A 16,551-nucleotide genomic window follows, 5' to 3' on the forward strand; every position below is an offset into this window, starting at 1 on the left:
TGAGCACCCTGTGTCAGACCCTCTTGCAGGTAGAAGGGACGCAGTGGAGAACAAGAAGGGGCCCCCCTGGATTTGACTTGAATGAGAGAGCTGAACAATGACAGAGGAAACAAACAGGTAGGGCGGTTTCACGTTCGGAGAAAGCCTCTCCAAGAAGGAAGAATTTGAGGCCAGGCCTACCCAATGAGTGAGGAGCAGCCCACCTTACAGATGCCGGAAAATGAGCCTCCGGAGCTGGGCCCGAAATAGGGTGAAGCAGGCAGGGCACTTGCCTCAGGATCCGGATTTAAAGGGCCACCAAAAAACTCAGCCATCGAAATAAATAATATTTTTATGCAATATTAAAAAAGTCAATCTCAATGCAAAAAAAGTCTACGATGAGCAACATATCAACACTTACATAAAGACAGGATCCAACAGGGCTGGGCGAGTCGTGCAAACGCAAAGTAGGCCTCTGTCTACTTAAAATTTGCATCTGTTGTCCATCTCGGATAGCTTTGGTGCTCATTTTAACACCTTAAAACCTCGCGCCAAAGGATTACGTATCTCTGTTTCCGAGCACATTGGCGACTCCTTAATTTTGTGCCCAAAGTGAGTGTCTCGCTTGCCTCGCCCTGGTCCCAGCCCTGTTGCGTCTGAGCCGAAGGGTCAGCAGGTGCAGAGGCTGAAACAGGTGCCTGAAGGAAGGAAAGAACTGTGAGGGCAACAGGGCAGGGAGACGAAGAGGCGGAGGTCAGCAGGACCCAGCCTGGTCTCTGCCCTGGCTGCCTTTAAAATCACTCTGGGGCTTTAAAGTCACACTCGCGCCCAGGCCCCACCCCAGGCGGACTGTCAGCCTCTGGGGGCGGGGTCCAGGCCTCTCCCCAGTAACCGCGATCCCTCGGCAGAGGGGACACCTACCTAAGAGCTGCCCACTTCGACTCAATTCCACCCTCTTCTGTCACCTCCCTTCCTTAACGGTGTTAGTAACCTCCCCAGCCCCACCCCGTCGGAAGGGTCATTCGCAGCCTCTCCTGACACTGGAATTAAACTGGTCTGATTTGGGAGATCCCGCTGCTCGGACCCCCACCCCAGAGGTTCTGATCCGATTGGTTCGGGCCTCAGCCCGGGCGGGCATCAGGACTTGTAAAATGCCCCTCAGACTTCTACGTACAGCTAAGGTTGAGTTAGACAGAGGTTTATTGGGATCATTGTGTGTCTGGCACTGTGCCAGGATCGAAAAGGTACTCGCGTTAATGAACCTGCCCTCTGAGAAGCTCAGATGTGCCACTCGACCAACAGAAATCCTGCCCAATCACCACTTACTTCTCGATAACATACATACATATCTAAAATTATTATTAATATTGCAGGGCTTGTCTTCCTTAGTCTTGACGTTGTTGGTTGTAAGTCACCAAGCCTTCTTGGCCCTCAGTTTCCCTCCCTGTAAAAGGAAACGCTGTACAAGGTGAGCCCCAAGGTGGGTCCAAGCCCCTGATGTTAAGGAGCCTGGGGCGGATATCGGGTATCAGGTATCTGACTTGGCGTGGCTTTTCGGCTTTGCCCAGACAGAGCTGGCCAGAGCCACCTCGGAGGGAGCAAGAAAAAGGACAAAAGGGGGACGCCACACCCGACACCAGCACCGTCGGCGGGATCCTGCGGGGGGCCGGGGCGAGTGGTGCTGGGCCCCGCGGGGACCCGCATCCCTACAGGCTCCTCTCAGGCTGCTGCTCTTCTGGCCAGTCTCCTTGTCTCACAGAATTCCGCCCTGGCGTGTGCGCTTGTCCCGCCCGGGAGGCCGGTTCTGTGCTGCTGTCGGCTGGGTGAGTTGTTGGAGAAGGTCAGCAGGTGTTACATGGGTGGGAGAAGGTAGGGGTGAGCACGTGGGTGATTTGTAGAACAAAGAGAGGCCCTAAACCCCGAGAGGCACCCACGGGGACAGGCACAGTACTGTTCAAAATAGCAAAAACCTGGAAACAGCCCAAATACTCATCAGTGGAGGCATGCATGAATAAGCCATGGTGTGGTGAATATTATATCACACAGCCATTGGGGTGTTCTGAAATATGACGTAGCCGTTTAAATAAATTAACCAGAAGGGCATACCATAATGTGAATGAATCTTAGCAGTATAAAATTAAGTAAAAAAAATTTCACGAAAATATGTAAATTCTGACACTCTTTTTATAAAGTTAAAGACTATTAAAATCAAAAGAATATTTTTAAGGAACATGCATAGACACAATAAAACTGTAAAAAAGAAAGACAGGGAATGATGGATACGGGATTCAGGGTAACCATTCTCTCAGATGGGAGACCAGAAGTTTAGCTGAAGGTTATGGCCGAGGTCCTGGCCGTTGTTTGGGATGATAGTTCTGCAGGTGCTTATTGCATTGTTAAGATGAATAATTAATTAACCAACCAACGAACTAACTGCTGGCCATGCAGGGACCAATGCTGTGTGGGTCTCAAGACACAACTCTGGGCAACAAAGGTCCTTTGAACACACAGAGGAGAGGGCGTGCATTTGAGTGGCTTTCTCTCTTTCATTGAGAAGACCAGAGGTGCCGAGTAAGTTGCTTAAAGTCACACAGACGTACTATCTACCTAGCCTAGTGGTAGCCAAGTCTTAAAAGGGCTTGTTGTAGAGGTCAAGTCTAAAAGCTCGGTCTTTAGTTTCTCTCACTTGCCTTCTCTAAACTATTTCCTGGTGACTTGCAATCTCTTGGAGCAAGAACCAGAATCCCAGGGCCAAGTATCTACGCAGGCAGTTTGGAGTGGGCTCCTGGAGGCATGGGCAGGCATCGTGATCCATGTGTTATATGCAAACAGCTTTGATGGAAGCATGTCTTACCTAGCGCTGTGCAGCAACTATACCATAGACATAAGAGTTTAAACCAACACACATACTGCCTATATTATCTCACAAGTTCTGTGGGTCCGGAGTCTGGAAAGAGCTTATCTTGCTAGCTGTTGGCCCGTTGGCCATTCTTAGCCTCTAGAGGTCACTCTTCACTTCTTGCCACATGAGATTCTCCAAGTGGCTGCTTGCTTCCTTAAAGCCAGCAAGGGAGAGACGGACTCCAGCAAGATGACTACTAGAATCTAAACAGTGTGATCACAAACATGTCACCACGTATGGGCCATCGCCTTTGCCGTATTCAATCGGTTAGAAGCAAATCACAGGTCTTGCCTACCCAAGGTCATGTGAGCACGTGAACACTGGGTGAGGTCAGATCATGGGGCCACCTTGGAGTCTGTCCACCACAGGAAGTCTCACCAGAGGGTGACGGGAAGAACGGTCGATACAACTTCTCCGCCCAAGAACCAGGATGGTCTGCTGGTAATAGTGACAGACGGCTTGGGGCTGTATTTTGAGGCTGCTCCCCATGGGGTCCCCCGGGAGAGGTCCAATCAGGAGAAAGAAATCACACCAATAGTCTTCTTTTTCCTCTGGAAAATCTTTATGAGGCTCAAGCCCAGTAAAATCTCCTTAAGATGTTTTCTGCTTCCAGGGACTAACTTAGAACTTACGCTCGGGGACCCTTATAAGACGTGGTAGACGCACGCAAATGACCCAGACGGCTAAATGTATTGCGATGGAAGGGTAAAAAGTCAGAATCGTCATTTTTCTCTTTTCTAAGGGCTGGGCAAAGACACGGGGATGCTCTCGTGTAAACCGTCACTTTGCAGGTGGGGAAACAGCTGCCGTGACAGCGAGGTGACTCGCGTGAGGTGACGCGGGAACGCACGAGGTCTGCGGGCGGGAACGGCGGGAGTGTCTGGAAAATCAAGGGCAAGGAGAGCTCGCCCGGGCTTTGCCGAACGCAGAACGGAGTTCGGAGTTCCACGTAGAGCCTTCGGGAGACTATTTCACGCTTTCGATCGGGGAAGCACCATGATTTGACGGATGTTTCAGAAAAATTGTGCCGGAGGACGTCGGAAAACCTGTCGCGAAGGGCTCGACTTTACAGGTGGGTCGAAATGTCATATTCCGAAGTGGTGTGCTTAATCCTCGTTATTTGCAAGCTCCGTATTTGGGAGTTCCCCCACTTGCTAAATTTTGTTAGGAACTGCAGCGCCAATATTCCTGTGGCTTCCGTGGTCATTTGCTGACATGTGCACGCACAGATTGGCAGGAAATCTGAGTTGCCGTGAGGTCAAGCAAGGTGATGCTCTCTGCCTTCTTGTTTTAACTCTTGTCCTATAAACGAGTCTTTTTGGTGCTACATTTTTTTTTTTTTTTGCAGTTTTGCGTGTTGTTTATTTTTGTTGTTGTTATAATTTTTTCGCCATTTAAAAGGACTCCCAAGTGTGGTGCTGAAGTGCTATCTAGTGTTCCTAAGTGCGAGAAGGCTGTGACGTGCCTTACAGAGAAAATTCACGGGTTCATCGAGGGCTGAGTAGGCTGTGAGTTCAATGTCAACGAATCAACCATAGATACTCAATAAGTTTTCTTTAAATAGAAACACATGTAAAGTGAAATTATGTATTAATTAGTTGACGTACATGCGGCCAGAGGCTCACGGGAAACTAATTCGTATTTCTCTTAGGAACAACAATTCAGTATTTGTTGATTCAGTGTTTTTTTAGAACATAGCTACCACGAATAGTCAGAGACGACTGTACATGTTATAGTGAAAACCCCCAAAGGCCTATCAAACACTGTGCCTTATTTTCATAGTCAGTAGTATGAGGTCCGGCACCTTGTCCTTCGCCTTGCAGGGATGTTTCAATATGTGCCAGACCATTGAACTCCCAGGAATGCTGCCGAATGGGTGGACTCCTAGATTTCTGTGGACTTTATCTCCCACTTTCAAGTGCGCATATTTCTCATTAAGGCATCTATCTGTGCCCGTTGTCCATACGCTGCCCCTAGGCTGAAAAATCTGTTCTTCATTGCTGTGTGAAAATTGAGATGGCCTTTTAAATATCTCTCCTTTGTTGGCTTAGGCTCTGCAGGTAGAGGCACTGAGAAGCACTGGTAAGTTCACAGCCCAGGGGCACAGGCTGACCAAAGAATGGAGGGCTCTAGAATGCTTCCCCTCCCCCCACCTCTTACCGCTACATTTGTTTCTAAAGGTTTACTTACCACAGTTCCTTTTACCCAGCACATCATCTCTACCTGTAAACCAAAGTATTACAAATCATATGGAAGGCAAAAAACGTAACTTGAAGAAACATCAGAATCAAAGTCAGATATGGCAGGCATGTTATCAGACCAGAAAAACTTAAGAACTATGACTGACTGCAAAGGGCTTTAAGGGAAAAAGTAGACAACATGCAAAAACAAATGGAAAATGTAAGCAGAGAGATGATAATTCCAAGAAAGAATAAAAAAGAAACTCTAATGATCAAAAACACCATAACAAACAAAATTTTTTTTTGATGAGTTCATTAAAAGAGTGGATGCAATTGAGGAAAGAATCTCTGAGCTCGAGAATATGATAAGAGAGACTTCCAAAACTGAAAACCGAAAACAAAAAAGCGTGGCAGAATATCTGAGAACTGTAACGAGTGTAACGTATTCCAGAAAGAGAAGAGAGAAAGGAACAGAAGCAAGAATAACCGAAAAATTTCCCTCAAATAATGTCAGACACCAAACCACAGATCCTGGAAGCCCAGAGAACACCAAGAAGGATAAATACCTCCAAATCTACACTTAGGCATATCATATTCAAATTCGGAGAACCAAAGGTAAATTAAAAATCTCGAAAGAAAGTGGAACAAAGATAAGAATTACATCTAACATCTCAGAAACCAAATGATCAAGAATAGAGTGGAGTGAAATATTTAAAGTATTGAGAGGAAAATGCAAAGCAACTGAGAATTCTGTACTCTGTGAAGTCATCCTTCATTGGTGAAGGAGAAATTAAAACTTTCTCAGATGAAGAAAAATTGAGGAATATATTATCTGTAGATCTACCTTGCAAGAAATGTTAAAAGAAGTTCTTTGGAGAGAGAAAAAAAATGTTACAAGTTCAAAACTCAGATCTACATCAAGAAACAAAGAGCATCAGAAAAATGAATAAATAAAGATAAATAAAAACTTTTATTTTTTCATTCTTAACCTAATAAATAAGAGTGTGTTCAAAATAATAACAGCAACAGTGTATTTGATTATGTAAGGTTATGTATAAATGAAATGAATGACAACAATAATACAAGAGATGAGAGAAAGGAATTAGGAATGTTTTGTTATAAGATACTCGCACGTGAAACAGTCACCCCGATGGAATACACTCTGAGCCAAAAAACACACCATGTAAAATTTAAAAGTATGGAAATCATACAATGTCTGCTTTCAGATCACAGTGGAATTAAAGTAGAGGTCAATAACAGAAAGAGAGTTGAAAAATCCCCAAATACTTGGAGATCACAATGCACTTCTATAACACATGGCTCAAAAGAGAAATCTCTATAGAAATAAAAAAGTATTTTGAACTAAACGAAAATGAAAATACAACTTAACAAAATTTGTGGGATGCAGCAAAAGCAGTGTTTAGAGAGAAATTTATAATAGAATGCATATATTAGAAAAGTAGACATCTAAAATAAAAAAAAAAAACCTAAGCTTTTACCTCAGGAAACTAGAAAAAGAATAGCAATTTAAACTTGAAGTAAGCAGAAAAAAGAAAATAACAATAAAATAATAAATTTTAAAATAATAAAAAATAAAAAATAATAATAAATTGAACATAATTCAATGAAACTGAAACAGGAAATGAATAGAGAAAACCAACAGAACTAAAAGCTGTTTTTTTGGGAAAGAGCAGGAAAATGGATAAGCCTCTAGTCAGGCTAACTTAAAAAAAAAGGGCACAAATGAAAGAGAGGACATCACTGTAAATTCCATGAATATTAAAAAGATACTAAAGGAATATTATGAACAACTTCCTGTTGACAAATTTGGTAACCTGGATAAAATTCCTTTAAAGACGCAAGCTGCCACAACTCACTCATACAAGAAGAAATAAGCAATCTGAATGAGCCTACATCCCCAACAAAGTATTAGCAAATTAAATCTACAGTATAAAAAGAATTATTCACCACAACTGAGTGGAATTTTTCCCCGGTATGAAAGACTGGTTCAACATTTAAAAACCAATTAATGTAATCCATCACGTCAACAGGCTAAAGAAGAAAAACCATATGATCAAATCACTAGAGGTAGATATTTGACAAAATCCAACACCTGTTCATGATAAAAATGCTTGATACACTAGGATTGGAGGGAAACTTCTTCGACTTGGTAAAGAATGTCTATAAAAACCTACAGCCAACATCACACTTGATGAGAAACTCAAAGATTTCCTGCAAAGATTGGGAACAAGGCAGGGATGTCCTTCCTCACTGCTGATTTTCATCATTGTACTAGCAGTCTTAATAAATGCAATAAGATAAAAAAAAAAGTATATAGACTGGGAAGAAGAAATAGAATTGTCTTTGTTCGCAGATGACACAATGGTCTATGTAGGAAATTCAAAAGAATCGACAAATCAGAAGAAAACAAAAACGGCGGAAAACAATTACAATGATGTTGTCAGACGCGAGTTTAATATACAAGAGTCAATTGCTTTCCTATAGACCAACAGCGGACGCGTGGAATTTGAAATTAAAAACACATCACCATTTATATTACCACCCCCCACATGAGTTACTTAAGTATAAATCTAACAAAATATATATCAGATCTTCATAAGGAAAACCTCAAAACTCTGATGAAAGATATCAAAGAAGGACTAAATAAATGAGGAGATATTCTATGTGCATGAACAAGAAGGATCGGTATTTTTTGACATCATTTCTTTCCAACTTGATCTACAGATTCGGCGCAATCCTAATCATATTCCCAGCAAGTTATTTTGTGGATGTCGGCAAACTGATCCTAAAATGTATATGAAGAGGCAAAATACCTAGAATAGCCAAGTCAGTATTGAAGGGGAAAAAAGAAAGTCAGAGAACTGATATTATCTGTCTTTAAGACTTACAATAGAGCTACAGTAATCGACACAGTGTGGTAATGATAAAAGGATAGAAAAATAGATCAATGGAACAGAATAGAGAGCCTCAAAATAGACCCTGGTAAAATTAGTCAACTGATCTTTGACAAAAGAGCAAGAGGAATACAATGGAGAAAAGATCATCTTTTCAACAAATTGTGCTGGAACAACTAGACATCCACATGCAAAAAAAAAAAAAATGAATCTAGACATGAACCTTACATCCATCACAAGAATTAACTCAAAATGGATCATAAATCTAAATATAACACGTAAAACTATAAATCTCCTTGAAGATAACAAAGGAGAAAATCTGAGTGACCTTGGGTATGGTGATGACTTTTTAGATACAGTGTTAAGGCACGATCCACGAAAGAAATAATTGATAAGCTGCACTTCATTAAAAGTAAAAACTTCTGCTCTGTGAAAGATAATGTCAAGATAATGCGAAGACAAGCCACAGACTTGGAGAAAAAATTGGTAATAGACACGTTTGATAAAGGACCGCTATCCAAAATATACAAGGAAGTCTTAAAACTCAACAGTAAAAAAAAGAAGAAATTCGATTAAAAAATAGGCAAAAGAGCTAAACAGACACCTCACCAAAGAAGACATATGGATGGCAAATAAGCATGTGAGAAGATGCTCAATGTGACATGTCATCGGGGCGTTGCAAATGAAAACGACAATGAGATCACCGCACGTGTTAGAATGGGCAAAATCCCAGACGTTGATACCACCAGATGCAGATGAGGATGTGGAGGAACAGGAATTCTCATTTGTTGCTGGTGGGAATGCAGAGTGATATAGTCACCTTGGAAGGGAGTTTGGCAGTTTCTTACAAAACTAAACATGCAAAAAACGTATGAGACAGCAATCGTGCTCCTTAGTATTTCCCCAAATACATCGAAACCTTATGTCCACACAGAAACCAGCACAAAGATGTTTATAGCAGCTTTATTCATCACTGCCAAAACCTGGAAGCAGCCAAGATGTCACTGAGTACGTGAACAGGTAAAATAAACTGCGGTCCATCCAGACAATGGAACATTATTCGGCACTAAAAATGAACGCACTTTCGAGCCACGAAAAGACATGGAGGCACCTTCAATGCATATCACTTGGTGAAAGAAGCCAGTGTAGAAGGCTATGTACTGTACAATTTCAACTCTATGACGTTCTGAAAAAGGCAAAACCATGAAGATGGTAAAAGGGCTAGTGGATGTTAGGGAGGAGGAAGGAGGGAGGAAACACAGAGGATTTTTAAGGCAGTGAAACTACCCCGTGTGATGACAATACAGTGTGGATGCAGGTCATTACACGTTTGTCAAAACCCATAGAATGCATACCACCAGGAGCAAAACTTAATGTGAACCGTGGGCCTTCGGGTGATAAGGATGTGCAGGTTCATCGATTGTAATAAATGTGCCACCTGCTGCAGGATGTTGGTAGCGGGGGAGGTTGTACGTGTGTAAGTTCAGGGAGCCTGTGGGAATTCTCCGTACTTCTCATTTTTCTGTGAACCTAAAACGGCTCTAAAAATAAATTTTGTTAATTAAAAAGAAAAAAAGAAACAATGGGGAAAGACCAGGCAGGTTTGCTTCCTCATGAAAGGTTCGAGTTCTCCCATGTCGGGGTTCCCCAGCTGCGACGCAAACCTACCGGAAGGACACTGTCTGCCTGGGCTTCGCGTGTCATTCCATGGGACTTTCGGGGACAATGAGAATCAATGCTGACATAAGGCTCGTTCTGTTTGCTGGACGTAGTGAACGTCTTTGAATCTGAGCAAGGCGTCTCATGTTTTCTGCCGGTATCCGCGAAACTCGGGCAGGCTACCTTCGTTTGTCGGTAGGATAAAACCTCAGATCTCTTTCGCCATTCTTGATCCGCCCTTTACATGCCTCTCCTTCGCCACCTGGAACCATGTTAAGGTTTGTCAACAGAGGGAGCTGGAGGAGCATTGCAAAAGGACCGCGTCATCTTCCTGGTTCTGGGATGCGCCTTGCCAGACTCCAGCAATTCCTGGTTCCTCTAGAACCCGGCTCCTGCAGCATGAATCTTCTCCAGAGAATGGGCCCTGCCGCGAGTGGCATCTTCTGTGGCCTGAGTACACAGTAGCCAGCACAGCCAGTGACCAGCTCGCAGGAGAGCTGTTACTCTCTCTCTAGGCACCAGCTGACCTTGGGAGGGGGAAGTCCCTTCTGGGTCAGTAGGTGTCAGAGTCAAGGCCGAGGGACTCCATCCTGCCGACTATGCCAATTATCAGGGTCAGCGGAAGTGCTGACTAAGAAGAGAAGGTCAGCAGCGTGAGGCCCAGCGGGAAGGGTGCGCGGGGGGCGGGCACAAGGACGGCACGGCAGGCGCCCGCTTTGCCGTGCGGAGCGCACGTCTGTTGGGCAGCGCGGGTCTATTGGGGCCTGCGGTCCATCGCTCGGGGCGCGCGGGCTTGCGCACACTCCTCCTGCTCCCCTTTCTTGTGCTCCCCTTCTCTGCTCTCCCCTTCTGCTTTCCTTTTTCTCTCCAGGAGACTGCATGCCTCCTCACGTAGCAGAGTACAAAAGTGGCATTCGGCCACACATGCGTGATACAGTAAGCTGAAGTATGTTTGCATGTTTTCTAAGTCTGGGGTCCTATTCCTAGCTATGGACCTGGATCACAGCCAGGCCTTGGGCCACTTAGGCCTGGCACCCACAGTAGGGCCACAGATGTCAAAGCATCGGAACACAACGAATAAAAAACATGGTTAATAGGAGAGGAAAAAATGGCCTCAATGATAGAGGCTCTGCTCACCCCTCTGGCGACCAAATCAGAGTTGTGACGGAAACGAGGAGCAGCAGCGAGGAAAAGTCGCCTGGGATCTCGATGCACAAGCCGTACAGCTAGGGAGAGGTCCAAGACAGCGCCCTGCAATGGCAGAAGGTAGGACGGGGCGAGGACGCGGGACTGCCCGGCCCCGAGCGGCTGAGCGGGACGGAGGCTGTGGCAGTGGCGGCAGCAGACGCCTCTTAAAGGGGCCGCGTCCACGAGCGGATTTTCGCGGTGACGGACCTGTTTGCTCTGAGCACCAGTGCTGACTTGGCTGCGTGCAGGGGACACCAGGGACTTACAGGGAGATGTTGTTGGAGTGAGGGCCGAGGTGAGACTCGCTCTGTATAGAAGTGCTGGCGGTATCCATTGTCCCCTGTTGAGCCCACCCCCCTCCCAGTGTGCGGGACACAGACCTCTATTAGCTGTGATGGCATCAAACTGGATAACAGAGGTCACTCCGCCCAGAGGATTCCCCAAAACCCTGCCTCCCCCAACCTGGGCCCCACCCAAGACACATCCAGGTGTATCCTTAGCAAGTCAGGTGCTCCTTGCCTAGCAGCGCCTAAACTCACACTGGAGGCAGCTGGCCTCGGTTTCCGGTGAGTCCTAATAAAATGGCATCTCCAGATTGTTTGCTGAATCTTAACAGGTGGCCCTGGAGGGGCCGAGGCTTGGGCTAACTTAAACCTGCAGCTGAACCCCTCTCAGGACTGTGCCACTGGACACCTCCTTCACAAATCCATACTAATTAGACTGGGAGACTTAGGAGCTTTGCTTAGTTCATAGAAACAGACACGGAAAGGCAGCCAAAATGGAGACAAAGAAGCAGAAGCCGTATGAGAGAAGAGAACAGAGATCCAGATAGAATGGGGTCAAGTACTATTAACAGATGCAGAGTTCAAAACACTAGTTATAAAGATACTCAATGAACTTTTGGGAAGTGTAGATAAATTCAATGAGAATTTCAACGAAAAGATAAAAGACATAAAGATGGAAATTATAAAAGGGAACCAGTCTGAAATGAAGAACACATTACCTGAGATGAGAAATATATTAAATGGAATAAACAAAGTGCGTAAAGAAAAGGCTCAAACGCCCTATCCAGAAGACAGGAAAGCCAAGGACACACAATCAGAATGGCCAGGGATAAGATGCCAAGACTACAAAAATAATTTAAGGAGCATATGGGACACTCTTAAGGGTCCAAATATGCATCTGATCGGTGTAACTGAAGAAAATCAAGATATTGAACAGTTGTTTGAAGAAATAATGATGGAAAACTTCCCTAGCCTGGTGAAGGAAATGGACATAAAACCTCAGGAAGTTGAGAATTCCAAAAATCAGGGATCCAAAGAGGCCCACATCAAGACATATCATAATTAAAATGCCAAAGGTTAAATGCAAAGAAAGAATATTAAAAGCAGCAAGAGTGTAACAGATAGTTACTTATAAGGGAACACCCATAAGACTGGCAGCTGATTTCTTAAACAAAACTATGCAGGACAGAAGGGCTTGGCAAAAAATATTTGACAGCATAAAGACCCTGGATTTACAACCGAGAATAATTTATCCAGCAAAGCTACCATTTAGAGTTGAAGGGCAGATAAAGAGCTTCCCAGACAAAAATAAGCTAAAGGAATTTATCACCATTAAACCAGTATTACAGGAAATGTTGGCGGAACTTCTTAAAGAAGAAAAAAAACACGTATCAAAAATATGAATAAAGAATGGTAACAACTACATTCCTATCAATAAGTACCTTAAATGGACAAGAATTAAGCGCTGCAACCAAAAGATAGAGTGACTGAAAGGATAAGAAAACAAGACCCTACATATGAAAAGGAAGGGGATGGAAAAACATATCGCTTTGATGGACCTGGAAGGTATGTAAGTCAGACAGGGAAAGTTAAACACTACATGATTTCACTTACGTGCGGAATCTAAAGAATAAAAAGAACAAACTAATCAAAAACAGACTCACAAATATAGTGGACAATTTGGTGACAGACAGAGGGGAAGGGGGTTTGGGGGGCTGGGAGAATGGGGTGAAGGGTTAAAGAAGTACAGATTAGTAGCCGATGGGTGGTCACGGGGATGGGGAGCAGGGCAGAGGGAACGCAGTGAGCATTACTACGTTGGCTAGGTGGAAGGTCGGGGGAGGGAGGGAGCAATTGGGGGATCGTTTCATGAACTATATAGAGGTCTAACCAATGTGCTGTATTCGTGAAACTAATTGAAATAAATAAGTTAAAAAAAAAAACATGGTTGATATAAGGAGTGTTTATGAAGCCGATTCATTAACCTGAGAAGGTCGGGCCGGTGCACAGGGAAAGGAGAGGAGAGAATGGAGGGGGGCGGATGCCTCCCACCCGGCATTTGCTCTTCCTCACCCAGGCCGAAGTGACACTCTGGCCGGCTCTCTTATCTCCAACTTTACAACTGTGACAAGAGCACAGGGCACCTGATGTGACTTTTGCAATCCCAGGAGCCAGCCAAGGTTTGGATTAGTGACCCAGGTGGCCTCCCCTGCAGCTTATTTCCTAACCCTTCACTGGGGACAGGGGACAGGGGACAGGTAGGACTCTGACACTTTACATGTGAATTTGAATTTGCCAAAGCCGCTGCCTACAAGGGAGGGACAAACCTCGGAGCCACTCCGCAAAGCAAAAGATCCGCAGGGGAGAAAGTTACGCTGAGTCTTCTCCAGGTGACAGTTTTTCTCTGCTCGCTGTCAAAGAACAAGAGTACCAGGATCACATTACAGCAGACCCTCCTCTCTGCTGGGCGCGCCCTGTCCTCCTTGTTAAAGGAAGGACAATGGCCAGTGCGGAGATCATCAAAATCAATTCTGCGTTTACTTACTTGTCAGGCAAGGGAGCAGTCAACCGCGAGAGAATTCATGGAATATTTGCCGGTGGGAAAGAATTAGGATTTGTATATGCTAGAAATTGGGTCCTGCTGGTGTGGGGTAGAATGGGTCTGCGAGTCCACGGCCAGTAGTTCAGAGAGAGCCTTCAGAGGAGGAGGCTGGCGAGATGGGGGCAGCTTGGGGTTTGTAGTCGTCTGTCTGTTTTGGTTGGTTAGAACCGGCCGTCGTGATACACAGCGCTGGGTTTTCGTATCTCCCAGGTGAGCACTGCTGTCGGTGAAAAGTTTGTCTTTCATGGTGTAGAGGAGAAAAAGAAAAAACGCTCTTCCTACACGCTTTAGTTTCTGCAGCTGGGGCCTTGTAAGTAAACTGACAAAGGACAGATTAACAGGAGAAAAAGCATACATCTGTGACTTGCTGTTAGTATTTTTTACATGGCACAAGGAGCTTTCTAAAAACAAGTGACAAGCTTAAAGAAGTGGTTAGGCCGGAGAGCTTTGACCGCTTTTGACAAAGAACAGTAAATTTCCAAGAGAGGAGGCAAGACAAAGGAAAAGGGGTTAAGGTCATTAGGGCAAAGTGTGGGAAGCCGATGGAAGACGAGCTTGTTTTACTAAGGCTTGCTATGTAAGTGTCATCTCTGGGCTAATGCGAATCCAGAGCTGTCTCGTTCTGCCCTCCCTGGCATGGAACAGAAGAGGGGAGAAGCTTTCTCAAAGGGAAACCTATGTCTTACTTTTGGAGTGGGGGAGAGTAGAGAGCTTTTGGTTTCTCGATTGTCTTCAGCTCCCCGTAATCCTTATGCTTAAGTGGCTTATTTATTTTGGGGTGGCATTTTCTGATACCCCCACAATCACCTTTGCACATTTAATCTCACTTAATTTCATGAATCCAGTAAGATGATCATCCCTCTTTGGCAGATTAAGCAACTCGTCCAAAGTCAACAGCTCGTGAAGTGTAGAGCCAGGATCTGAGCCGGGCATTCTGGTTGTTTTCAGATGCCAGGGACATCCTGCTCAACTGCCCGCTTTGAGGCAGGGTTCGTTAGTGGGTCCACGTCAAATCACACCCTGTGCATTAAGGTCAGAGGCGCCTTGATGTCGCTCAGCGATTCTCCGCAGGAGGCAGGTGTGCATCAACTCCCTCCCCAGGGTATATTTGGCAATGTCTGGAGATATATTTGACTGTCACTATGGGGGAGATGCCGCTGGCATCTAGTGGGTAGAGGGCAGAGATGCTGCCAAACACCCTACAGCGTGCAGGACGGCCCCCACAAGAAAGAGTTATCCAGCCCTGAATGCGGATGGCGCCCAGGTTGAGGACCTGGAGGGCCAGGAGGCAGCCACGTGGATTTTGTTTTGGGGTCGGGCAGACCAGTTGGGATCAGGTCCCCTTTCTATCCGATGACCTTGGGCTCTATTGAGTCTCAGCTTCTTCAGCGGAAAAAAAAAATGGCAGCTTTGGGGTGGGGACAATGCTCACCTGCAAAGTTCATTAGAGAAACGAAACAAAATGAAATGATACAGAAGGCGAGCACAGGGCGGCGGTGCGGGAAGTTGACCCTCTCCGACTTTCGGTCTGAGCAGTGGGCGATGGCTGGCGAAAGCCTGTCGCGTGGGGAAAATGAGTGAAAAACATCCCACCTGAGAGAGAAGAAGGGACGCCGACCCAGCTCCCGGAGCTGAAGATACATCTAAATATTTGTTAATTCCCAAGTCTCAACTGTGACTTCAAAGTTGAGGCCGCCGAATAAATGGAGAGATGGCTGAATTAGCCAGCAGCAGACCCCTGAGCCTGTGGGTAGCTAACTGGGAAACTCAGAACAAGTTTCTTAACTTCTCTGAACCTGGGTGCTCTCGCCAATAAGGTGGGCTCCCTTTCAGTGTTTAATTCTTCTGACTTGGATAAAAGCCGAGCTGGAGATGATTTCATTTTGCCGTTCGCTCTCTGGCTGTCCGAAGTCTTCGTTCTGGGGTTCTGCCACATGTCAGGGTCTGTCACCCCCATTGTTTAGATTTATCCGAACAGACTTTTATTTAATGAGCGTCGAGGACGTGCCCGTTCTGTGCGAGGCATACCGCTGAACGCAGGCGAGGGGCGGGGCCGGGAGGCGGGTAATCTGGAAATGAGCGGCGGGAAGGCTTAGGCCTTGCTGGCCCAGTCCTAGGACGAGGTTTGGGAAATCCTCTATTCTCAGAGGACAACCTGAAAAAGAAAAAAAACAAACAAAAACAAAAACAAAAACAAACAATGGGTCATTTTCAAGGATTTAGAAATAAATATAAAGATGCACATCCTGAGCCCAGGACAGTGCCGTACACAGTCCTCACAACATGTCTATGGTACGAACAAAGGGCAGTAGAGTCATAGGTCAGTCAACAAACATATGGAACCCACACTCTGGGGCTGGCCCTGTGGAGGCTCTGGGAATACGGTGGTGAATGAAAAGGACAAGCGTCTCCTTACTGACCGGCTCGTGGGAGGAGGTGGACAGCTGGGAACACATTCAGCAGCCCACGAAGGCAGGCAGTGCGCTAGGCGGCCGGGGCGTGGAAGGCAGGTAGTGGGCTGGAAATACTTAGCCTGGGAGATGGCGCTTCAACCAGCTGCAGAAGCAGGTGAGGGAGGGAGGTGCGAGCACGTGCTGGAGGAAGCCTTGTCCAGAGGACACGTGTGTTTGGGGCACAGCAGAGTCTGCGCCACCAGGAGCCCGAGTCCAGGGCGGATTCTGGGGCCGCCGTCCAGCTTTGTTCTGGGCTCCATAGGGAAGGAGGCGAAAGCGTCATGTGGCCCTGGGCCTGGAAAGTAGTGGTCTCCCGCCTTCTACGGCCAGCCCCGGAAAGGGCCCGTAGCACGGTCACTCACGCCCCCTGGCCAGAACACGTCACGTGG

Source organism: Rousettus aegyptiacus, unplaced genomic scaffold, assembly GCF_014176215.1.
Source record: "Rousettus aegyptiacus isolate mRouAeg1 unplaced genomic scaffold, mRouAeg1.p scaffold_m13_p_1, whole genome shotgun sequence".
Taxonomy (NCBI): domain Eukaryota; kingdom Metazoa; phylum Chordata; class Mammalia; order Chiroptera; family Pteropodidae; genus Rousettus; species Rousettus aegyptiacus.